General features: G+C 44.7%; 1 pseudogene across 1 annotated transcript in view; it reads right to left on the bottom strand.

Moving 5' to 3' along the window:
- The window catches only part of LOC146184505 (uncharacterized), a 217,826-nt pseudogene that overhangs the window by 81,981 nt on the left and 116,252 nt on the right, over nt 1-19,593 (bottom strand). Inside the window, exons 9-11 of the transcript XR_014708872.1 lie at nt 19,278-19,367; nt 15,408-15,512; nt 14,784-15,050 (exon numbers count right to left, since the gene is read on the bottom strand). The product of XR_014708872.1 is annotated as an uncharacterized LOC146184505 (transcript). The remainder of the gene's footprint in view (nt 1-14,783; nt 15,051-15,407; nt 15,513-19,277; nt 19,368-19,593) is intronic.

Genomic DNA, 19,593 nt, shown 5'->3' with positions numbered 1-19,593 from the left:
TAGCAATGGAATGAGCAGGTTTAAAGCGAGATTGTTTTATTTACTATAACGCATTTAAAACTTTTAACTGATTTTGATGCCATTAAGAAAAAAAAAAACAAGATAGACACTTTGGCGGAGTCAACCAGCCTTTCGGTTTGGGTTAATACTCGCTCATGATCGTTAAGCTCTAGTCATTAGTTTACACAAATTTCCTACAATTATATACAAATCTTCTGACTAGCAAATTCTGAATAACATTTGAAATTACGAACTCTCCACTAATATATCACACTATTAAATTTTCCTCCCATGCCTAGTTTCTAGTGCTATGTAGGTGATTACCCTTGATCTACCGAAAACGTTCATTATACCGTCCCGGAGTGAACACTGCTCCGGCAGCAGAAAATTACTTCTGGAGAAAGGTCAAAAGAACCATGTGCTCGGCTGTTTGCAATGCATTAGCGTATAACGGACGGTCGAAGCAATCTCCTGCGCCCTACAACTCTAACCAGTAATAGTCGAGAGAGGGTTGACTGTATAGTGACATGATCGCATGCAGATAAATCAAATACCCCAAAGCGATCACACAGAACCGCAGTGATGATTTCCCTGTAGATCGCAGTGCTCTACAGGGGCGTCCATCGTCAATGTTACGTTTTGCTGAAAATGGAACTTGGTGTTTCCTTGAAGGTCAGTCATACGCACTTCCCTTAGGTTACCAAGACACATTTAAATATTTGTTAAAAGGGAGTATTTGTGCTTCTTCGTTGAATAAAATATAAGTTTTCTCTTCTCAGTCTAGAAGGTAGAGGGCACTGGCGCGTGCCTGATGCACACTGCGAGCGACAAGACCACTTTTTCAGTTCCCGCTGCGGCGTATTCACGAGCAGTAGTTAGGTGGAAGCTTAACTGTACAAAACTGCCATCTGTAATAGCCGCATGCGCCATTGCTGCAAAAACGGGTTCGAAAGGAAATTTATGTACTATTCAAAACACTCATTCACGTTTAAAAATACCCCCAATGTGTATCGTAGTATTCCTCGTGGCGTAGAATTTATAATAGGATGACGTTTGAAAATGCTGCGGGCAGATTAGCTCTCTCTCTGGTTAAGTTAAAATAATGGTAATCGATTTTATTTCTATAACGCTGAACCACCTGTGCAGGTGTTCCATATTATTGCAATGACACCTTTCAATAAAATTAGGGAGACACGCTTTGCCTTGACGGCGTACGACGAGACAGCGTCCTATGGATCTCTAGGAATGCTTCCGCACTGAGAAATGACGTAGACGCACAGGAATTCCTAGACGCACAGGAATTGTCATAAGATATTTCTTGCGCAGTCCTCAATTATTTCCGAGACGTGGTGCCGACCGCAACAACTACGACGCTGACCGCTTTTCGGCTGAAAGAGCTGTGTAAGTTATCACTTAATAAAGGATGCCTACTAGCATCCATGAGGTGCCAATATTACAAAATTTGTTGCTGCTATCGTCGCCGCGAAGAATGGAAAATAACTTTTTTCCCGTCTTCAGCACGGTTCCAGCAGCTGAAGGCACAGCAGCCCGGCATAGTCGCATGTTATGCGTACGCTGCAAAATTCGAGTTACCACACGTACGTACTTCTTGCGCCCGCTTAAGCATCAAGTACGGCATATCTATTCCTAAAACTGCAATTGAGGCATGTGAAGTACTTTTTGCTTGCTTGCCATATCGGCCATTATGACGCTTGCAAGCGCAGACCGGCGTGTATTTCAGCGGCGCAGCGAGCAATGCTGGACCCTTTAGGCGGAGCTTGGTGGCGAAGGGGTCACGTGCAGCTAACCGGCCTATCGCAGGGAGGAGCAGCTGGATCAAGACCTTTCGCTACCTTTAAAAAAAATAAAGAGGCTTTAGGCCTCCTAGCCGAAGCGTTTTTCTGAATTATAGGGTAAGGCGACAATAACGGCAACGGCCACGCCTTTTCAACCAAAAGAGCTCTGCAGGTTATCAAGTAAAATTGTTCAGTTCGACTAGTGTCATCTGCTTCTAGAAGGCGTTTTTGGTCCGGAATGTTTTTGATGGCCTTGCAAGCTAACGCGATTGCGGAAGCAAAATAGAAGCGTTGTAGGGAGCGAGCTAAGAGCGCTCATTTCACCCACACGGATGCCGCCGCTGCCGCCAGCGAAGACGCTCTGCGCAACTCGCCACGTCTGTAAAAAATAAATGTGGCGCTTCATTGGCCAAACTAAAAAGCGAACCTGGAAGAAAGCAGGAGCAAAACTTCCACAAACCGGAGGAGCGCGGATATCTCTGATGGCGACAGGCACACTGCCTTAGCTGGACACTTCCACGCTTTCCGCTGCTCGAGTTTCTTTGCATCGCTATAGTAATTGTGGGGGTCACTTTTCTTCTAGCTCAGCTTTACCACCTCCCCTCTCCCCCCACTGCCGAGATGACTTCACAACCTTAAAATTTCCTCCTGGCAGAATGAAAAAAAAAAACAAAACAATATATATATATATATATATATATATATATATATATATATATATATATATATGCAGATCAATCAAGGGGAAATGAGGGTGCTCGTTATAATACATGAAGGGAAGAAGCCAACAATCGGCGAGGCCAAGGAAAGCGTTGGGGATGGAACTTTATGTCCTTTTTTTTAATGTTTACTTGAATAGTAAACATTAAAAAAAAAAGACATAAAGTTCCATCCCCAACGCTTTCCTTGGCCTCGCTGACTGTAGGCTTCTTCCCTTCATATATATATATATATATATATATATATATATATATATATATATATATATATATATATATATATATATATATATAAGTAAATAGACGTACTTGGTTGCTAGAGGTTACATAAAAGTGAAAAATTGCTTCATACTGTTTCCAAGATTATTTGTAGTCGACGTTTCGGCAGGAGCCCTGCCTTTCTCAAGACTGATGGTACATGATTCTTGTTTGTCTTCTTATAGGGTTGGCCAGGGGGGATACAAACAATATGGGCACACACAGGTGAGTCAGCTGGACACGCACAACACACACATACACACACAGGTGCGGAGAGCAGGCTAGGCCCAATGGGCCATCAACCCAAGGCACCGGCCGCCGCGAGTCATCTGTATACAATACAAGACACAATACAGGCAACCCCGGAACAACCTTGGAAGGAAAAAAGACAAAAAAGAAGACGAAAACAGGTGGGGGAAGGTGTTTGCTGCAGGTGGTGAGAAAATTATTTTTCTTGTTCTCACTAAAAGATGGGAGCGCCCAGCGTGATGAGAAAACCAGGTGGAAACTGCTGGTTAGAAGAACCTGACAGCGGCGAGTAAAGTTCGAGCAACTTGCGACGGGAGATGAACCTCAAAGAAAGAATAAAAAAAAAGAAGTAAATATGTGGGGCAGTAGAATGGTGAAATACTTTGAGGTTTTCGCTAACAGATGTGAGGGCTAAGCAAAAGAAGAAAACAGGTGGGGGAACGTGTTTGCTGCAGGTGGTGAGAAAATTATTTTTCTTGTTCTCACTGGGAGCGCCCAGCGTGATGAAAAAACCAGGTGGACACTGCTGGTTAGAATAACCTGACAGCGGCGAGTAAAGTTCGAGCAACTTGCGACGGGAGATGAACCTCAAAGAAAGAATAATAATAAAAAAAAAAGAAGTGAGTAAATATGTGGGACAGTAGAATGGTGAAATACTTTGAGGTTTTCGCTAACAGATGTGAGGGCCAAGCAAAAGAAGAAAACAGGTGGGGGAACGTGCTTGCTGCAGGTGGTGAGAAAATTATTTTTCTTGTTCTCACTGGGAGCGCCCAGCGTGATGAAAAAACCAGGTGGACATTGCTGGTTAGAAGAACCTGACAGCGGCGAGTAAAGTTCGAGCAACTCGCGACGAGAGATGAACCTCAAAGAAAGAATAAGAAGAAAAAAATAATAAATAGATGTGGGACTGTAGAATGGTGAAATACTTTGAGGTTTTCGCTAAAAGATGTGAGCGCCAAGCATGAAGAAGGTTTTTACGAGAAGTGGGATGTGGAGGGTATCAAAGAAGCGAGAAAAAAAAAAAAGAAACCGAAGAAAAACTGTAAAGGGATAATGATTGATATATATGTATACATATATATAATGATTGATATATATGTATAATGATTGATATATATGTATACATATATATCAATCATTATCCCTTTACAGTTTTTTCTCGGTTTCTTTTTCTTTTTTTTTCTCGCTTCTTTGATACCCTCCACATCCCACTTCTCGTAAAAACCTTCTTCATGCTTGGCGCTCACATCTTTTAGCGAAAACCTCAAAGTATTTCACCATTCTACAGTCCCACATCTATTTATTATTTTTTTTCTTCTTATTCTTTCTTTGAGGTTCATCTCTCGTCGCGAGTTGCTCGAACTTTACTCGCCGCTGTCAGGTTCTTCTAACCAGCAATGTCCACCTGGTTTTTTCATCACGCTGGGCGCTCCCAGTGAGAACAAGAAAAATAATTTTCTCACCACCTGCAGCAAGCACGTTCCCCCACCTGTTTTCTTCTTTTGCTTGGCCCTCACATCTGTTAGCGAAAACCTCAAAGTATTACACCATTCTACTGTCCCACATCACTGCCTTGTCGTGGCGGAGGGGCTTGCGAAACTCGATGAAGTCGTGAGCTCTGCTGTGTAGGGCCACCCAAGATAGACAGGTCACGGCAGAGAGTTCTGACAAAATGTGATTCACTGGAGAAGGTAATGGCAACCCACTCCAGTATTTCCTGCCAAGAAAACCCTATGGCCAGTCACAATACCATTAATGATATGGCGCCGGAAGATGAGCCCCCCAGGTTGTAAGGCGTCCCACATGTTACTGGGGATGAACAAAGGGCGATTCCTAGTAGCTCCAGGACGAATGAAGCGGCTGGGCTATAGCCAAAAGGACGCTCAGTTGTGGATGTGTCGGGAAGCGACCGGAAAGTCCGATGTTGCAAGGAGATGTATCACATAGCAACATGGAATGTAAGATCTATGACGCAAGGTAAACTGGATATCGTCAAGCGAGAAATGGACAGATTGAACATTGATATCTTGGGTATCAGCGAGCTCAAGTGGACCGGAATGGGAGAATTTAACTCCGGCGACCGTTATGTCTTTTATTGTGGGCACGAATCCAAGAGAAGGAATGGGGTCGCTCTCATAGTAAACAGAAGAATGGGCAAAGCAGTGCTAGGGTACAACCCCAAAAATGACCGAATGATTTCACTTCGGATCCAAGGCCACCCTTTCAACATAACAGTTATCCAAGTCTATGCACCGACCACTACTGCTGAAGAAGCTGACGTTGAGAGATTTTATGTCGACCTACAATGCCTTTTAGACCGCACCCCATCATCAGACGTAGTTTTTCTCCTAGGAGACTGGAATGCTAAGGTAGGGAGTGAAGAAATATCCGGAATTACAGGCAAGTTCGGTCTTGGTGAGCCAAATGAAGCTGGGCAGAGGCTAGTAGAGTTTTGTCAAGAAAACAACCTGACCATAGCGAATACTCATTTTCAACAGCACAAGAGGCGCCTGTACACATGGACTTCACCGGACGGTCTGTACAGGAATCAGATCGATTATATTATTTGCCGGCAGAGATGGAGAAGCGCTATACAAGCAGTAAAAACAAGGCCTGGGGCCGATTGTGGCGCCGATCATCAGCTTCTTGTTGCCAAGATTAAGCTTCGATTGAGGAAAATGCAGAAAACTAGAAGCCCTTTCAGGTATAATCTGGATCAAGTTCCATTAGAATATGCTGTGGAAGTGAGGAATCGATTTCAAGAATTAGATCTAGAAGACAAAGAGCCCGAAGAGATGTGGACTGATGTTCGCGACATAATACAAGATGTTGCTACTAAGGTAGTTCCAAAGCAAAAGAAGTGCAAGAAAGCAATCTGGTTATCTGAAATGGCTTTGCAAATAGCTGAGGAAAGGAGGATGGCAAAAGTTATGGGGGAAAGAGAAAGATACAAGGTTCTCAATGCGGATTTTCAGAAAATAGCAAGGAGAGATAAGAATGCCTTCCTGAACATACAGTGCCAAGCAGTTGAGGACAACAGCCAATTAAGGAACACAAGAGCTCTGTATAAGACAATCAAAGATATCAAAGGAAGCTTCTGTGCTAAGCTGGGCGTGATAAAGGACAAACAAGGCAAGGACCTCACTGAAGCCGCAGAGATAAAGAAGAGGTGGCAGGAATACACAGAAGAACTGTACAAGAAGGACCCGAATGTGCAAACCCAACATAAGACGGTTGTGATCACTAATCTCGAGCCGGGCATCCTGAAGAGTGAAGTTGAATGGGCCTTAGCCAGCCTTGCTAAGAACAAAGCTAGCGGAATTGATGGCATTCCAGCTGAGTTGCTTCAAAACCTCAACCATGACGCTGTTAACATTCTGCATACATTATGTCAGAAGATTTGGACAACCCTGCAGTGGCCACAGGATTGGAGGAGGTCAGTTTACATCCCCATTCCAAAGAAAGGCAGTGCCAAAGATTGTTCCAACTACCGCACGATCGCGCTTATTTCGCATGCTAGCAAGGTGATGTTGAAAATCCTCCAAGGTAGGCTGCAGCAGTATGTGGATCGGGAGCTTCCGGACGTGCAAGCGGGGCTTCGCAAGGGCAGAGGAACTAGAGACCAAGTTGCCAACCTTCGCTGGATCATGGAAAAAGCAAGAGAGTTCCAGAAACCCATCTACTTCTGATTTATTGATTATGCGAAAGCGTTTGACTGCGTAGATCACAGCAGATTGTGGCAAGCTCTCCAAGAGATGGGAGTTCCAATTCACCTCATCTGTCTCCTCAGGAACCTGTATGAAGGGCAAGAGGCCACAGTCAGAACTGGGCATGGTCTTACTGATTGGTTTCCGATTGAGAAAGGAGTGAGGCAAGGCTGCATACTGTCGCCCTGCCTATTTAACCTATATGCAGAGTGCATCATGAGGAAAGCCGGTCTGGACGAGTCTTCAGCTGGAGTGAAGATTGCTGGAAAATGTATCAACAACCTTAGATATGCGGATGATACCACTTTAATGGCAGAAAGTGAAGCGGAACTCAAGAGACTTCTGATGCGCGTACAAGAAGAGAGTGAGAAGTTTGGGCTTAAACTGAACATTAAAAAGACAAAGATCATGGCGTCTTGCCCTATCAAGTCCTGGAGCATCAAGGGACAAGAAGTGGAAGCTGTGACAGATTTTCTTTTCTTGGGCTCCAAGGTTACCTTGGAAAGAGGCTGCAGCCATGAAATTAGGAGACGCCTGCTTCTGGGAAAGAGAGCAATGGTTAGCCTTGACCGCCTAGTAAAGAGCAGAGACATTAGTCTGCCAACCAAGATCCGTATAACTCGTGCTATGCTCTTTCCAGTTGTGATGTATGGATGCGAGAGTTGGACTGTGAAAAAGGCTGACCGCCGAAGAATTGATGCGTTTGAATTGTGGTGCTGGCGAAGACTCTTGAGAGTTCCTTGGATTGCCAGAAGATCAAATCAGTCAATATTGTCGACCATAAACCCTGACTGCTCATTGGAGGGTCAAATTCTAAAGTTAAAGCTCAGCTACTTTGGTCATCTGATGAGAAGAGAGGAGTCGCTGGAGAAAGATTTGATGTTGGGAAAGGTTGAGGGTCGCCGGAGAAGGGGTAGGCAGCGAACGCGATGGTTAGATGGCATCCTCGAGGCACTGCAGATGAAGTTATGTGATGTTAGGAAGATAGTGAGAGACCGGAAAGCTTGGCGTGACATGGTCAATAGGGTCACGAAGAGTCGGACACGACTGAACGACTGAACTGAACTGAACTGTCCCACATATTTACTCACTTCTTTTTTTTTATTATTATTCTTTCTTTGAGGTTCATCTCCCATCGCAAGTTGCTCGAACTTTACTCGCCGCTGTCAGGTTATTCTAACCAGCAGTGTCCACCTGGTTTTTTCATCACGCTGGGCGCTCCCAGTGAGAACAAGAAAAATATTTTTCTCACCACCTGCAGCAAACACGTTCCCCCACCTGTTTTCTTCTTTTGCTTAGCCCTCACATCTGTTAGCGAAAACCTCAAAGTATTTCACCATTCTACTGTCCCACATATTTACTTCTTTTTTTTTTATTCTTTCTTTGAGGTTCATCTCCCGTCGCAAGTTGCTCGAACTTTACTCGCCGCTGTCAGGTTCTTCTAACCAGCAGTGTCCACCTGGTTTTCTCATCACGCTGGGCGCTCCCATCTTTTAGTGAGAACAAGAAAAATAATTTTCTCAGCACCTGCAGCAAACACCTTCCCCCACCTGTTTTCGTCTTCTTTTTTTTTTCTTTTTTCCTTCCAAGGGTGTTCCGGGGTTGCCTGTATTGTGTCTTGTATTGTATACAGATGACTCGCGGCGGCCGGTGCCTTGGGTTGATGGCCCATTGGGCCTAGCCTGCTCTCCGCACCTGTGTGTGTATGTGTGTGTTGTGCGTGTCCAGCTGACTCACCTGTGTGTGCCCATATTGTTTGTATCACCTCTGGCCAACCCTATAAGAAGACAAACAAGAATCATGTACCATCAGTCTTGAGTCCTGCCGAAACGTCGACTACAAATAAACTTGGAAACAGTATGAAGCAATTTTTCACTTTTATATATATATATATATATATCATACGAAGGCCCATTCGGTGAAAACCTTGCACAGTAAGAAGGCTTATTAAGTACAGCTAAATGCAATGTGATAGGGAACACTGGAGAACGTGGCCTTCGCATCTCTCAAAGCGCTGCTAACAACACAAGAACAGAGTGGGTGGCAACAGAGCCATGCTCGGAAAGGGCAGCCGACCAAGCTTACTTTGCATAGGCCTTTACCGCGGATTATTGTCATCTGTTCATGGCAGTGCTTCGCAAAGAGTGGAGGCCCCGCGCTCCTATGTTTCCGCTCATTCTGTCTCTAGCTGTACCGTAACACGAAATATATTGCGCGCTAACACCATTTCTTCTACAACTCACTTGCACAAATAAGGTACTCAGGGTAAAGTAAACAATTGAAAATAAGCTCGAGGATTTTGATCAACGGAGTCGGACATTGAGGACTACTCACGAAGCCCATGAAGCAACGCTGGAGTAAATGATGACTCGAAAATAAATTTAGATAAAGAAATAAAAGGTTTTTCGTGCGTTACCTTTCATATTATTACCGTTAGTGCATTCGTCTCAGGACATCACGATAGCTTGGGGGCATATATCACCAGTTTTGCCAAACTCACGGCATCCATCACAGTGCCCTCTGTAGTTGTATTCAAATTTCTTAATTGACAAAGCACATCTGGCATTGGCCATAATAACCAAGAAATCTTTTCGATGCTTCTCCTCATCCTCGAGCTCTGGCGTGCTAGCCCGCACTAATGCACACTTAATTAGTTAGAGTTTTATACGTGCTCCAGTTGTTGCAGTTGGCTTGGAAAAAAAAAAACTTCTTGGGTATCAGACGGAGGAGTGGAGAGTTTGCGGCATGTAAAGACATTTGACCAAATCCCCGTGCGCAACTTGAAGTTAAGAATGTTGAATGATGTATTGGTTTGAACCCATATTTTTGTTTCTTTGGAAATCATTTTAAGAGCTGCCAAAACGTGAGCCGTTCCGTATTTATGCATGTATTCACTTGCATAGATTCAAATCTTTAAGAAATCTAAAATACTCTGATGGTTTTATAGTCTAACAAAACACACACGGATCGTGCCTCTGTACTTGGAGCTATGCGGAGGCCCGCCCGATGTGCCGAGTTATCAGTGACTTGAGACTTTTGCGGGTGGTTCTCAAGCAAACTATCGCATATTGTGCCATAGTGTATATATTTCCTTTATTTTTATTTTTACTGCCTCTGTTCTTTCTCCCTGTTGCTAGCCTCTCTGATTTCTTCTACCCCTTGCTCACTAACCTTTTATTTCTGCCGCAGCAGATCAGGTGCTTCAGATATCAGATAGAAGATACCGGGGCTGGCAAACATCGTTTCCTTCATTTTGGATATATAATAAAATAACACTATGCTGCCACTACTTTAGGGGTACAGTTTTTTCAACAAACGTATTTTCCACGTTTCGTGCGCGGCACAACACATGGCGAATAAAACTTGCACCATCCAAATCACCATGAACGCATCTTTTAGGCGCACACCTCACTTCATCGCTTTGATACAGCGATTTAACGCAAGCAGTTGAGTCTCTTTAGCACGGGACGTCCACAAGTGTGAGCCCTTTGGACTTTCATGGATAAACAAACTGAAAGAGGTGGAGAGATTGCAGCAGATAGTTCGTGAAGCGTCATCAGAACGCCATCATTTTTTGATGTAAGACTTATCCAATAATTAATGATGGTGATGCCTGGAACACTTGAACAAGCTATTATTAAATGCACAGATACTGACAGAAATGAAATTATTAATTTTTTTTATGCAGCAGTGCATATTTTTTCCAGCCAGCCTATGTCGTTTAAAAAAACTCTAGTTAGTTTACCCAGTCGAATGCGAAAAGTTTTGACGAATTCGGATTAGCTCGCTCCATTGGTTTTCAGAATCATGTAAATTTCACCGAATGATTATTGCGCACAATTGTGCTCTTTTTTCTTAATACGACCTGTTAGGGTACATTTTCGTCAGCACCACGGTGTCACACGCCTGCAGGTAAGGTGAGCTTCTTGCATCTGAAGCATTTTCAGTGTGCAGTAGTGAATGTTACTTAGGTCAGTACTAGCTGCTGGTCGATCCTCAACTGGTTTAGTGATTTACATTAGAATTCGGAAAAAAATTCAATTATTCTTGACATATTTATTGTGAATACTTATTGTGCAAAATTAAAAATTGACGGTAACTGAAGGAACAGTAACTAAAAAAAGGCAGTAACGAAAAGAAAAGGAATCAAGGGCTCTCAAATTATATTGCCGCATGCAACCTCAAAAGAGGTCAGTATGCCAAGAAACACCTCCCTACCCCCTCCCCCTCCGCCAACTAATCCTTATTACATGAATTGCTTGATCATGTGCCCGGCGTTTTTTTCTCTACATTTTGTCACTGTTATTAGCATTTGTTTCTTTTTAACAACCAGTTTTTATGAACTTACAGCCTCTCGGTTATGCTCAGACGTCTAAGGGCAAAACAAGCAGGAACCTATCAAGAACAACGTTCCACCTTACTCGTGCACTTAAGCGGCTGGTCTGGGCACAGAATCATGTGCAGGAGCCCGGTATTAATCGGCTTTCTGTCGCTTCCTACTCTGGTGGTAGCGCGGAGTAGGCGCAGTTTTCCACCTTGGCAGACAGGGGTTATTCGGCGCAAATTTCCTCTCCGGTGGCTTAAATTCGTCTCCGCACCGTCGACGCCACCGAACCGGCCCGAAGGGTGGCCAATGGGACGTGCACCCTTTCTTTCTGGCTCGGTTAACTCGGCTGTGCAGGCCACGGCTTAAGTCGCCATGCGCACAATTGTGCAAGGTCCTTAACAATGTCACGTTGCTAGTAACATCAAAGAAAACAATTCTCTTGGAAAGACATCGGCCAAGAGAGTGGCAGATATTGGAACAGCTTGGTACAAATAAAAACAAAAATAACGTAGTCACACATTAAATTGGATCATCCACCTTTTTTGCTAAGAACGAGGTTACTTATTTTGCAGTAATTAAAGTGTAAGTTGTTTTCAGCGACTTCTTTTGCTTTTATAATTAATCTTAGTGGAGTATTCCAGGAAACAGTGGATGTGCGTGCAGGAAGGCTGCGCTGCAGCGGTGTCTTTCGTGCCATTTGCAGCCATCTGGGCACAACGTGAACGAGGGTGATAACTTAAAATGTACGAGACGTTGTCGCACGTCGTTGTGTTGGTTGAGGTAAAGTTTCTCCCACGGCTGCTCGGTTGCTCGGACAGTGCTGCGTCAGCGCATCTCCCGGAAACGTCCTTCCCATCGTGGCAGGTGGCGGCGTGCGCAGCTTGAGCGGCGTACAATTGCGTTTTTACCAACTCTGAAGGTGTGCGGGAGAGTCTTTATTCTTTCATAGAACATGTGGCACTTCGCAAAGTGTTGCATGAGTTTCCATTCATGCGCCTTTCGTTTACTGCGTCGCATTAAGCAATCGCACCGGCTGAATTTTCTCGAGTAGTGGTCACTGGCAGGCTCGTGAGTGAATGTTACTTTTATATGGTTAGCAAGGTTACATTTAGGCTTAAATCAAGATAAATTTGTGAACTTTAATGTCGATGTTTAAAAGCTGCCTTTTGCAGGGAGTTTAGTTTAAGCTGTTTGTCGTCCGCCACGCGTCGGTGCTCCTCTGTCACAGACGCTGCAATCAATGGCACAAATAACCATGCATATGCACAAACACGTGACGGATGTGTGTACACTTTGCAGGAATTTTGTCTTGAATTATTGATCAAATACCAATACTCAGTGCATTTTATTCTGTTCATGTTTACATCAGATTTGACATTTGGCAGAGTCCGATGAACGCGAGCGAAATAATTGAACCACGCGTACATAAAACCGGCCGCGGATGATGAGATCGTAAATTATGGAAATTGAAATATAGCACAGTTGATTTTTCACTCCAAATGTGCAGTAAAATCTATCTGTAAGTGGTATTAGGCCATTATGAATTTCCCGTCATGCCCTGCCTTTTTTATATTCATTATGCATTACTTACTCGCAAGTGTTTTCACTCGTTTCCAGTCACAGCAGTTGCCTTGCATTTAGTTTGCAAGTGCAAAGCTTAGGTTATTTTACTATCACCAGATCTACGTTTGAAGACTCCGCGGCTGCCGAACAGAGACATGGCTATCTTCCTACGGTTCAAGATTTGGTTTCACTTTTTTAATCAGCGACGTATCCTTAGAAAAAGCATGAATTAATACAAGGTGAATTTTCTTGGTATCACTAAACTTAATTTTATATGCCTGTAGCCTCTGAGGTCATATTTAAGAAGGTGCCCGCAGTAACAAGCCACGACATGCTTTACCATCTCAGGGCATGAGAAGACAGGCGACGAGGCAGAACGGTGCTTGAATCAGTCGGCTGAGGCCTGACCCTGTTCAACAGCAAGAGTTCACTTTGGCAGTCAAATTTTCTGTCCAGTTCGATTGCTTAAACAGTTACGGTGGCAATTTTTTGCCGCCTTGGGCGAATGCTTGACGAGTGCACGAACCTCAAAACGCGTCACCACCTTGACCATGTCCCCTTACACGATTACGCAGCCTCTCAGACAAGCGCAATAAAGCGGAGTGACATGAAACACAACCAACTTTGTAGGGCGGACCGGCGGCGTGCACCACCTTCGCACGATTCCAAACTATGTGCTACGGAGGTGCTCACGCTGACCGCGTGATTTTTTAGACCTTTTTCAAGCAGCGCTACTGCGCATGCGTTAAACCTCCTTGGCCGCCATTTTCGCCAGAAGGCCACGTTAAAATCGGGGTGGACTTCGCTGCACGTGCTTTTCCAGGAAACCACGCCACCTGCTTCATCAACGCAAGGAACTGCTGCAAAAAATTAGCGGTGGTTTAACTTGTGGTTAAACCTGGAGTTACGCGAAAGCAATCTGCATGGCTACACTTTGGTTCGGCTTCAAAGCAAAAACATGGCTTTTACGCATAGTAGTTCACTCTATAGTTTCAGCTTTATTCGTGCGATAGGGAATAACTTTTACGTTTGAGCGCCCCTTGTCTCTCTTCGTTGACCATTTTCATTCGTGTGTTGAAGACTTCTAGTGGTATGACGTTTCTCTACGTCGAACTCCGGGGCACATCGCCATCACAACGTTCGAACGAACCTTCTGTCCAAGCAACTCGCTGTTGCATTCGCATCTACCAACTACCGAGTTATCTGTCTTCTTCTTTCTTTTCTTCTTCTTTTTCTTTTCCTTCTTGTTTTTCTTCTTTTTCGTGTACTACTTTTTTCTTGTGCTTTTTCTTTGTCTTCTTTTTCTTTTTCTTCTCCATCTACTTTTACTTCGTTTTTCTTCTTCCACTTCTCATTCTTTTTCTTCTTCTTTCCTTCTTTTTCTTACTCTTCATCTTCGTCTTCTGCAGTGCCACGGAGCCACGCCAACGGCTTGAAAGCCTACCGCAGTATAGTATGCGGTTTATCTTCTATGCCTTCGGAATGGACGCATTATATGGTCCCTACCTACCCCATCTTGCATAAACAGTGAAGGCACGGCCTGTTTCGCCAGCTTCCTGTTGTAGTTGTCGCGCTTCAGCTGGGAGGGGGGGGGGGGGGGGGGGTGTTGTACTAATGTATAAAGGTGTGGTCACAGATGACTCACGCATCTCAGTGCAGGCTAGGCAAGACCGTCCCTTTACTGATCTATTGCTTGGGAAATAAGACCACCCGGCTACAAGGAACGAATTTCTGCACTAATTTTTGGTAACCCGTCCCATCAATCCAACTTCTCCTGGCAGCCGCAAGAAGGTTGTGCTACTGTAAAAAAGTTTCGACCATAGCTACCGCCCTAAGGACTAGACACTACGCCTGGGCCGCACGGAAACGTGACAGGGGAATACGCGGAGGGATAAGAGGGGGACAATACAGCGGAAACTCGAGAAACCCGGAAAAGTAAACCGCTAAAACCGGCTTGAGAACCCCTGGAACCCATGAGCTAAATTATGACTGGCAGGAAGCGCGCTCACTACCTTGCAGGTTTAACAACAAACTGATGTAAGTTCTGTACAGAGTATAGGTGTCAGCAACCCCCCCCCCCCCCCCCTTGTCCCAGAAAAACTGAACGAGTCAAAGATAAGTAGTAGTAATGAGGTACCGCATCGAATGCCTCAGAATGACTCACCTTTTAAGCGGACCAATGCTTTCTTAGATTCCATGTGACGACAATCGCCTAAATTTATGCCTTTACACCAGTAGTATCCCTGAAGATACGGGCTGTCTTGGGTGGTGCCATCAATCGTCAACTTGGTGTTATGGTCCCGATCACCTTGAACGCCGATGCCATCCTTGTACCATAGTATGCTGCCTGGAATGATTTCGGCCGAGACGCGGCAAGTGAGCACAACTCGGCGGTCACTCTCCTGGCGCTCAACCCGAATCCACGGAGTTCCTGGCGAAAAAATAAGACAGCATTTGCGCATGTCTGTTGCCTTAAGAGCAAGAAAACAAATGTAACAGGGAAAACATGGGAGACATTAACCTTTTTTTTAACGTCCCCTGCTATGACGTCGAGATGAACAAATAACAGATAAAATGATCAGTGACCTAATGCTATAGGACATTGGGAGAATACTCTATCTTGACGTTGAACCTTTATCTAAAGGCGTGGATCCTTCATCGGTCAGTTGCATGCCGCTGGCACAGGGACATGTTTATTGGAGGGATACGGGAGGCCTTTGTCTTGCAGGGAATATAATCAGAGTGATGATGATAATGAAGTTCAGGCTTAAACCCATGCCAAGCTCACCTGATGTTTGTACACTACTTGTGCATGCCGACACATTGTGCAATTCCCAGGTTGGTTTCGACTTAAAATTGATGTTGCACATACGGCGAACAAGGTGATGAGATTCTGAAAGCAAATAAAAAGGCCGAAGGGAAGTTCAAAGTGCATTCACAAAGCAAGTCGAGTAAGTAGGCACTTTGATTTTTGTGTGTGTCTGCTTTGGGTTCTTGGCGCACAACCAAATAAGCGGAAACGCAAGGTTGAAAAAATTACTGTTGTGAAGACGGACTGCAATTTTAATTTTAAGTGTGGTAGTTTATACATGACATATCCAATTTCAGGAATTTTCAGGAATTAACAACTTGCAATAAGTATGCCACTGCCTTCTGCCCCAAAACTGAATTACAATCAACAGCAATATTTTGCTCTGATATACGGAGTCTCTAGAATTTTCTGCATGAAGAAAAAAATAAGGTTTAACTTGACACTTCGCCACGTGGTTCACAAAAAGGCTTTCTGTGTTTCATAAGTGAGAAGTCTCCGACGCTTAGGCTGCTATCTAATTTTCAAGAAATGCTACTACTCTAAACGGTGGCCTGCCGCTCTGTATTCGTTACGAGCGAATTTTTCGAAAGGCGGGGGAGTTCATTTTTGCCTATATAAGATATCATTTCGTCTTTTCCCCACATGCTTAAAAGTACAGTCCTCCCAAACTGAATCTTCAAGTAAAAATGAAATAGAAAATGCACACCTTCGCGTGAAAAGGAAGAGAAAGCTATATTTTGATCGTTCGTAATATTAGGGCAGAATGTTTTGTTTCTGAAATTTGTTGGAAAACTCTGCAGGTTAAGAATAATTGAAAATCCTCCCCGGCGATTTTCCGCGTGGCCCGCAAATCTCCTCTGCAAGATATGCAATTGTAACTGAGGTTTAACGACCCAAAGCGTCATGAGCTCTGAGGGATGCCGAAATAGAAGGCTTTGGTAGTTTTCAATAATTTCTGTTCCGGCACTGACTGACCGCGATACACAGGCAGCTCACGTTCCGTTCCGTATGCATGGAAACGTTGCCGCCTCTGTCGCTTTCGGTCTTGCCCTCAAGGCTCAGAGATCAAGCGCCCCAACCACAGAGACTCGCCAGCCAGATTACAAACCTGATCCTTCTTCAAGTCGATTGAACCCCATTCCAAGGCGCGCTTGACTGTGCGTCTCCCGCATCTGTTCCTTCTCTGTGATTGCTAAGTACCACAAGAAAATATTGCCCGATTTTCGGCAGCCGGTCGCCGAAGATTGCGATTTTAGCTTCACCGTGACAAAATCTCCGGAGCTACGAAGGATTTGCGTTTTCTTTCCCTTCTACGATTAGCGCGTTATGCGTTGTCAGTTACGAGAAAGTGCAACTCAACACTGGACCGCACTCCGACGCGTCAAGCGATTCACAGACTAAAAGACAGAACTTGTCATTCCACCGTAACAACGCCGCGTTCCCTGAAAAGGGCACTAAATAAGTGCGTTTAGCTACATTCACGCTTCAGGATCAAGAGGATGTAAGAGTTTTCATACGGCTTGTATAGCCGCTTAACCTCAAGTGCTTGATATGATCAGTTCGCGAAATGAATATTGTAGTGGTAATGCTAGCATCGCTGGCACAGTCAATAGCCTCATCCATCTCTTCCCATGAACTACCTTTAAAGAAACACAATCAGCCTCGCTATAGGAGCAACTCCGTCGCGACGCGCCCACCCCTCGCTTCGGAAAACGAACGTACTGGAGACGCAAGCCCGCCCGTCCGCACTGACTCGGCAATACTGCCCGGGCGGGCGTCGTAAATTCTTTTTATTGATGGCATTTCGTGGTCGCGCATGAACTGCTGGGTTGTAGTTTGCAATAGCACGCACTTGATGGTTTGGTTTGGTTGACAGGGTTTAACGTTCTAAAGCTACCCAGGCTATGAGGGACCACCTAGTGGAGGGCTCCGAAAATTTCGACCCACTGGAGTTCTTTATGCTGCACTAACGTTGCACGGGACACAGGCGCCTTGCTTTTCGTCTTCATTGAAAAGCGGCCTCCACGGCTGGCTTCGATTCTGCATCCTTCGGCACGGCAGTCGAGCGCCCTAACCACTGCCTCACCGCATCGGGGCAGCACGCACTTGAACTCGAGATGTACAGAGTTAGAGTACAAGAGCAGTGTCCCTTCATCATTCTCATACGGATGGACGGTAAGCAGGCAATCATGTCAGGAATCGTGACATGATTTCTCTTGAGTGTTGAGAATCTTCAATTAGGATTACCAGGAAGACGTTCTTTCTAGATCAGGAAACTAAAGGTGCACTATAACTACTTCAATGCATTATTTTTGTTCCTATCCGAAAAATATCGCCCAACTCAGTCCCCTATGCCCTTCTGCTTTCTGCTCTCAACTGAACTGTCATTCAGAACGAAATAGCCGGCATCATGAAGGACAAAGGCGTCTGGCACAGTTCAGCGATGTACTTGTCCACTTTAACATAATTTGGTCTACAATAATCAAACGGGTCACTGCGTACATACAGCACAAGTTAACGCCCATTCAAAGTATGAAAAGGGATCAACGGGCACCCTGGCATTTTCCAATGTGCCATTTTCTTATCTGCCCTGCGTGCTTAGCGTTATTATATTAATTTATCTTGCGATGTTTTCTTGGTGCTACTGTTAATTCGCTTCTCGTACATCTGGGCTTGTTCCTTTTTTTCCACACCCTCTCCATCCAGCTCCTCCGCGAGCTCTCTTCCTGAGCAGCTTGAAACATCACACCACTCTCAACATCTTCCAAATATTTTCGCCTGTCTTTTGCTCTTCAAAAATACAAAGGTAAGTGAGGCCGAAAATTTACCAGGAACAGGGAAACAATAGCGTAACAGAAAAGTGGCCAGTGAGCTGGCAATGCTTCCAAAAGAATTAGAAGCGAGCGAAGATGGGTTAAGAGAAGCATTGCTTAAAACAAGGGGGGGGGGGATCCAAATTGCTCACGAAGAGAAGAGCTGTGCAGCTCGGTCGTTGCTTTAGAGGCTAACTTTGATTGGTATTGTACCACATAAGTACGAGGGCGTTCGCAGCATATTTCCTCTGTTGATACATTGTTCCTCTTATTTTCCGACCTCTGCTTGTTCTTCAGTCCTCACTAATTCAGATGCTTTGTTGTTTGTCAGTAGCGGTCCTGCAAATAGCCATATTCGACTGCGTCTTGTGTCCCTTAGCTCCCTCCGGCACTGCGTTCGCAACGCCATGTCACTCCGGGTAGAGCAAGCCGTCCCTTCCTAGCAGCAAATATTCTGAAAACATGTCGATTTCTGATAGGAACCATGCTTGGCACCCGGACGTGTCTTGGTAAAAGGTTATACCTAACTTATGAACCTAGCATCACCCATTGAAACTCACAGGATGGCCCCGGAAACTTACTGCTGCCGCATTGATCGGATGCGAGCCCGACTCACGCGACCGTGACTGTGGCGCCAGGTTTTTCTGGCACTTGCGAGCGGCACTGCTTGTTGAAAGCAAATGCTGCCACAGAAACAGCACAAAGGCAATAAGCGCGGTGGCGAAGCACTATAATGTATATTGTCATCCTGTAGTTAGCATTCATAAATGAGCCATGAAAACACTTATTGATAACCGTCTTTCGCTGCCTCAAATGCGAGCAACAGCAGCGTAAAACGCTAGAGTTATCATGCTCCTTTGTGTGGTATTTGCTGCGTTCTTTTGTTTCGGTTAAGCCACATTAGTGAATCCAGGCAAGTGGTGATTCGCGCTGAAAATAAATACCGTTTAGCAAAGCTGTGATGCTACAGCGGGCCACGAAGTAAAATAGCAATGCAAGAAAAAACATGCGCCACTTTCATTGCAAAACTTACCAGTGATAAATAGCGGTGACCACTCCATGAGACCAACTTGACCTGTACGAAAGAAAGTGGAGCTTCCTTGGCTGGGCTCTTCGCAGTGCACTGGGTGAAAAAAAAAAACGGCGAATGTGAAAGCTCGCAACAGTATGGGCTCTAATTTAAACGCGTCTTATATGGCAGTTGCTGTAAATACCTGGTAACCGTGAAAACACTGGTCAGCCCGTTTGAAATGTTCTATAGGATAATTTGTTATTATAAAGATGGGCCGGTTTACATTGTCATGATGTTGTGACGCCGCGTCAAGCTACTAATAAGTGCAGGTGGGCAT

This window comes from Amblyomma maculatum, chromosome 7 (genome assembly GCF_055883805.1).
Source record: "Amblyomma maculatum isolate TAMU_Amacu chromosome 7, ASM5588380v1, whole genome shotgun sequence".
In the NCBI taxonomy this organism is placed as follows: domain Eukaryota; kingdom Metazoa; phylum Arthropoda; class Arachnida; order Ixodida; family Ixodidae; genus Amblyomma; species Amblyomma maculatum.
Note: the sequence above shows the minus strand (reverse complement) of the source record. Positions and strands in the feature narration are given on the sequence as shown.